This window comes from Cyanistes caeruleus, chromosome 3 (assembly GCF_971803275.1).
Source record: "Cyanistes caeruleus chromosome 3, bCyaCae1.hap1.1, whole genome shotgun sequence".
NCBI lineage: Eukaryota > Metazoa > Chordata > Aves > Passeriformes > Paridae > Cyanistes > Cyanistes caeruleus.
This window is the reverse complement of record NC_141703.1, coordinates 114,328,631-114,334,041: the sequence shown is the minus strand read 5'-3', so window position 1 is coordinate 114,334,041 and position 5,411 is coordinate 114,328,631. Positions and strand designations below refer to the sequence as shown.

Genomic DNA, 5,411 nt, shown 5'->3' with positions numbered 1-5,411 from the left:
GATCCTTACTCATCACCTCTCCACCCTTCTTCCATCACCGGCTGCACTCGACTGAAATAAAATAAAATAAAATGAAATGAAATAAAATAAAATATAAAATAATAAAATAAAATATAAAATAATAAAATAAAATATAAATTAAAATTAAAATGAAATTAAAATTAAATAACAAATTAAAAATAAAATAAAATATATAAAATATAAAATAATAATTAATATAAAATAAAATATAAAATAAAAATAAAATATAAAATATAAAATATAAAATATAAAATAAAATAAAATAATAAAAAATTAAATTAAAATAATAAAAATAAAATATAAAATTAAAATTAAAATTAAAATTAAATTAAATTAAAATTAAATTAAATTAAAATTAAATTAAACAACAAAAATAAAATAAATAAATTATAAAATAATAATTAATATAAAATAAAATATAGAATAAATATAAAATATAAAATAAAATAAAGTAATGAATAAATAAAACAAAATAAAATAAAAATTAAAATAATAAAATAAAATCTAAAATAAAAATGAAAATTAAATTAAAATTAAATAAAATAATAAATAATAAATAAAAAATAAAAATAAAGAAAAAGAAAAAATAAAATAAAAATTAAATTAAATTAAATATAGAATAGAACGGAACTGAACAGAATAGAATAGAATAGAACAGAACAACATAACACTTCTTAGTAGAATTGGGGAAAACCAACCTGGAACAGCCAGAAACAGCAATTCCTGACCTGCTGCAGTCACAGGAGGGGTCAGCGACTCCAAAGAGCTGGGGAGCTCTGGCCAAACAGCAAATGCAGCGGCCTCGTGTCCGGCACGGCAGCGCATTTCTGTGTGCATTGTCCCTCCTGCTGCAGTTCCCTGGCCGAGGCAGCAGGTGCCAGCTGGACACCACGCTTGCCTGGCGGGCACTGGGAATGGTGGAGAGCTCTGTCACCTCTCAGCCCGTGAGACAGGGACATGGTGTGGGACAGCACCTGGCCTTGTGCCACCGAAAGGTGTCGGTGGAGTGGGGAGAGAAATCCCAGAATTGTGGGAAAGCCCTCCAAGGTCATCCAGTGGAATCTGCCAAGGTCACCACTAACCCGTGTCCCCAAGTGCCACATCCACACAGCTTTAAATCCCTCCAGGGAGGGGGACTCGCCTGGACAGCCTTTTCCATGCAGGAATTTTCCATAATATCCAACCTAAACCTCCTCTGGCACTACTTGAGGCCATTTCCTCTTGTCCTGTCACTTGTTCCTTAGGAGCAGAGATGGTCCCACTCCCCTTCACGCCTCCTGCTCAGTCTGCACCAGACCTCTCAAAAGAGGTGCCAGAAGGAGCTGAGCAAGCTGAAAAATGTCCAGTTATCAGCAAATACCTGGGGTTTGCTTGAGCAGGGTTACATGATCCCAGGAGGAACTGTGCTCTTGCTCCAGCAGGCCCAGAGCCCCCAGGAAGAGCCTCTGGCTGGGGAGTGCAGCGGTGATGCCACCCCCATTCATCAGGAGCATCCCTTGCCCTGGGCAAAATCACTCACCCCGAGTTCTCACGGGATGTGAGATACAGGTCCTCACTGGAACACAACAGCTTTTTACCTGGCAAAGGTCAGGGAAGGAAATCAGACATGTTTAATAAGTGTTAAAATAAACTCACAGAGGCCCTGTGCTGGAGTGTTTCTCTAGGGCTCACAATGGCATTCATTACTCAGCTGGCACTGGGTTTGTTTTGCTGGAAACAAAATGATCCACATCCTCTTCCTCCTGTGTCCCAGGCACCTCCTCTCACACTCTTGTTGTCTCTTTTTCTTCGTTTCACTGTAGTTATTCTTGTGCTGTGACATTCCTGGCTTGACATTTCTGTCTGGTTTACGGAAGGAGTGTGCAGGTCTTAAATATGTTACTTGTCTTTTTGTTGTTTTAAGTCTCTTTTCATCTTTTGTTTTTTTCTTCCTTAAGTTTCCGCCTTTGAGCTTTCTGGATGATTTCACGACCTGGGCTAAGGTGCCTGGTAAGTGTAAAATCACACTTCCCACCCTCAGGGCATAGTGTGTGCTGGTTCTGCAGGGTAGGAATGAGTGTAAGAGGTAAGAATTCCCTAGCTGAGGATTTCTTCCCTCTGTATTAAAATGCCATGGGATCTGGATTTGGTCTCACTCACACCTGCTTTATACTCTCAGGGAGCTATCTGGGCATAAATTGAAACAGGAGAGGTTCAGACTGGACATTATTATTAGAATTGCAGAAGGGTTTGGGTTGGAAGGGGTCTTAAAGACCATCTTGTTCCACTCCCCTGCCATGGGCAGGGATACCTTCCACCAGACCAGGCTGCTCCTGATCTCCTTGGTGAAGTATTTTGAAGTCTCTTAATGTGGGCTTGCTTCATTCTCTTCCTCTGTTGTGCCAACTTTGGAGTTTCAGCTCCTCTGAGGTGTGAAAGGCAGAGTCAACAAAGCACAGTTCCTTCAAACGAGCCAGGTTTCTGAAGGACACACTGACAAGCAGGGCTGGCTCCTCGGTGTCGGCGCTGTGGAACAATCTGAGCAACCTCACCCCGCCAGGCTGCGTGGAAGTGCCCTGGAGATTTGTAATCACAAACTTGAGCCTGGGCTCTACATGTGATTTGGGTCCCTTGGAGCCCCTTCAGGCTCTGCAAGGGGCTCTGAGCTCTCCCTGGAGCCTTCTCCTCTCCAGGTGAGCACCCCCAGCTCTCCCAGCCTGGCTCCAGTGCAGAGGGGCTCCAGCCCTGGAGCAGCTCCGGGGCCTCCTCTGGACTCTCTGCAGCAGCTCCAGCTCCTCGTGCTGCTGGCCCCAGGGCTGGGGCAGCTCTGCAGGGGGGGTCACACTCAGACATTTCTCTGGTGTTCCTGAAGAGCTGCCATTCCCCATCCCGCAACTGAGCTCTTCTGGGACATCTTTCTTAAAAGCAGTGCTGTGCTGGGTGTGTAACTCAGCAGCGGCGATTATGGCTGGTCTGAAGTCATGCTGGCTGTGCAGGTGGCAGGGTGACCCCTGGAAGGGGTCTGGCCAGCTGCTGGGGACAAACTGGAGGTGAAAGCTTCTTCAGCAGCGTTGATGAAGGACAAACAACACACCTGAGCTTCGCAAGTGGAAACATCAGCTCCTGGTGGCACGGGAAGCTCAGAGGAGCATGGGGCCTGCCATGTTGGCTCCAAGATGGGACAAAAATGACGACTGCCTAGAGAAGTGCAATCAGCACAGAAACACCAGCTCTGACCCATCTGCCCAGGCCAGTAAGGAGCTTCCTTAAGTACTTCCTTAATGCACCCGTGGGGCACAGCCCGTGGCACAGCCCGACACGTGTGCTTCCTTGTTTTTTCCCCCTTTGGCACAGCCTTGGGAATGTGCTCCTCTGAGTCAATGAGCAGGCTGGGGTGGGGGCAGAGCAGTTCTGCCTGTGGGACACATCCACTGAGATCCTGCCCAAATGCACTGGGAATCTCAGCCCGAGCCATCCCCTCCCAGCTCTTCTGGGGGAAGGCACATTCTGGAACAAATATTCCTAATAAGGTGGCTGGTGCTTGTGGGATTTGGGTGATGCTGGTGTTCTGTGTGAGGAGGTTGGTTCCAAGGCATCATCACGTGGGAACCTGGTGTCATTGGATCAAGCCAAAATCAAAGCACAGCTTAAGGCTTCCCAGCACCACCTCCTGCACCGAGCCAGGAGGCCTCAGAGACCCAGCTGGATCCCAGCAGGGATGGCCAGGCAGAATTAAACCCCAGCAGGGTCAGGGGCACAGGGCAGGTGATCTCTGCACTCCTCCCAGCCCTGTGGGCAGCCATGATTCCAGAAACACGGTCAGGGATGCTCCTTTGGGACAGGCTGCTTCTCCTGTGTGGCTCCTGGCCACACACTGAACTCCTGCATGTTCCAAATAATTCATCTCATTGGCAAATGCAAATGGCCCTCGAGTACAATCTCCTTGGGGAAAATAAAAAAGGGATTTTGCTGAAAGGCTGTGGCAGTGTGGGGAGGGGGCTGCTGTGCTGGGGGTGCCAGAGGCGGCCCGAGCTGGGCACTCCACTCTCAGCTCTGTCCCTGATGTGAGCACAGCTTTGTCACCTCTCTGTGTCATGCCAGCCCTGCCAAACTCAACAGGAATTTTGTCCCGGCCTTCACTGGAGCCAAGATGTTGCCCTTTGCCCCTGTCTGTAGCTCTCTGCGAGCTATGACAGTCCCTCTTGCCAGGCACCTGTTTCACAGCCACCACCTCTGTCCTCCCCTCCTCCTCCCGCTGTTAAGCCCCGACTTGCATTATCCCTAAAGTTCCCCGAGGGAGGCTCTCCTGCCAGAAAAAAAAAAACAGGTTCCGCACTCCAACAAATCGGTGAGGATTGCAGGGGCTCTGCTAATGTTTAAGGCACCCAGAGGAGAAGGTACAACAGGACAGCATACAACTGTTTCATGGACACAAAAAGCCCCCACCTCGCTTTAGGAACACTCCAGCCCCAACAGAAGGATAAAATGTGAGCCACCCGTGGCCCCCTTGCACACAAATTTCCGCCCTGGTTCAAAAGCAGGATGTGGAGGGTGAATGGGGCAGTGACGCTGCTCTGTCGTGTTGTTTACCAGGGTCCCAGCCCTGTGACACACAACTCGCCTCGTCCTGCGCAGGCCAGCCAGAAAGGAAGAACCCTTGGCTTTGATCTCCAGGCAACAAGTGGGGGCTTAATCATAAAAGAAAGGAAATAACTTGCTGCACACATGCTGTTGGTGAAAAATATGAGTGACTCCTGCCAAGGCAGAGCAGCTCTCCTGGAGTTGGTTGAGGTGATGATCTCACCCCAGGCAGGATCCTCGGGCTGGGTGCTTCTGGATTCCTGGTGAGGTTTGTGGTGGTTTTTCTCCCCTTCTCCTTTTCATTGAGAAAATGGCCTAACAAAGGGAAGCACCTTCCTTCCTTGCCAGTATCACAAAAGTTGACCTTGTCAGCCGACAGCCGAATTACCTGTGGCGACAAAGGGTAAATTACCAGCGAGGTGTGCTTCTGATAAAAGCTAGAGTTCAGTGATTGCTCTATAAAATCAGGACATACTTTCACACGCTTAACCTGGTCGATAAGCTGGGAGGGCTGCGGCTGGGAACAGTTTGCTCAGGTTTTCATGGTTGACTCATTAGTGGTTCAACCACATTTGTCTATTTTCTACCTTTGGAATAAAAAGCTGGGCTGGGAACATTTTCTCTTTCACAGTCCCAGGGTGATGAACTGCAGCTCTCAATACAAGAACTTTATTTACAGTCCACAACCTTGAGGTGCCAGCACAGAATCATACAATGTTAAGGGGCTGGAAGGGAACTTAAAGTTCATCCAGTTCCTCTGCCTGCCTGGGATATCTTCTAGTAGACCAGGTTGCTCAAGGCCTTATCCAACCTGGCCTGGATCACTTCCA

General features: G+C 47.3%; 1 long non-coding RNA gene across 1 annotated transcript; it reads right to left on the bottom strand.

Moving 5' to 3' along the window:
- Positions 1-1,908: 1,908 nt before the first annotated feature.
- On the bottom strand, positions 1,909-5,168 carry LOC111942485 (uncharacterized). The gene is made up of 2 exons (XR_002870567.2): positions 5,057-5,168; positions 1,909-4,969 (listed from the first exon to the last, which is right to left on the bottom strand). It is a non-coding gene; the product is annotated as an uncharacterized LOC111942485 (long non-coding RNA).
- Between the last annotated feature and the right edge of the window lie 243 nt (positions 5,169-5,411).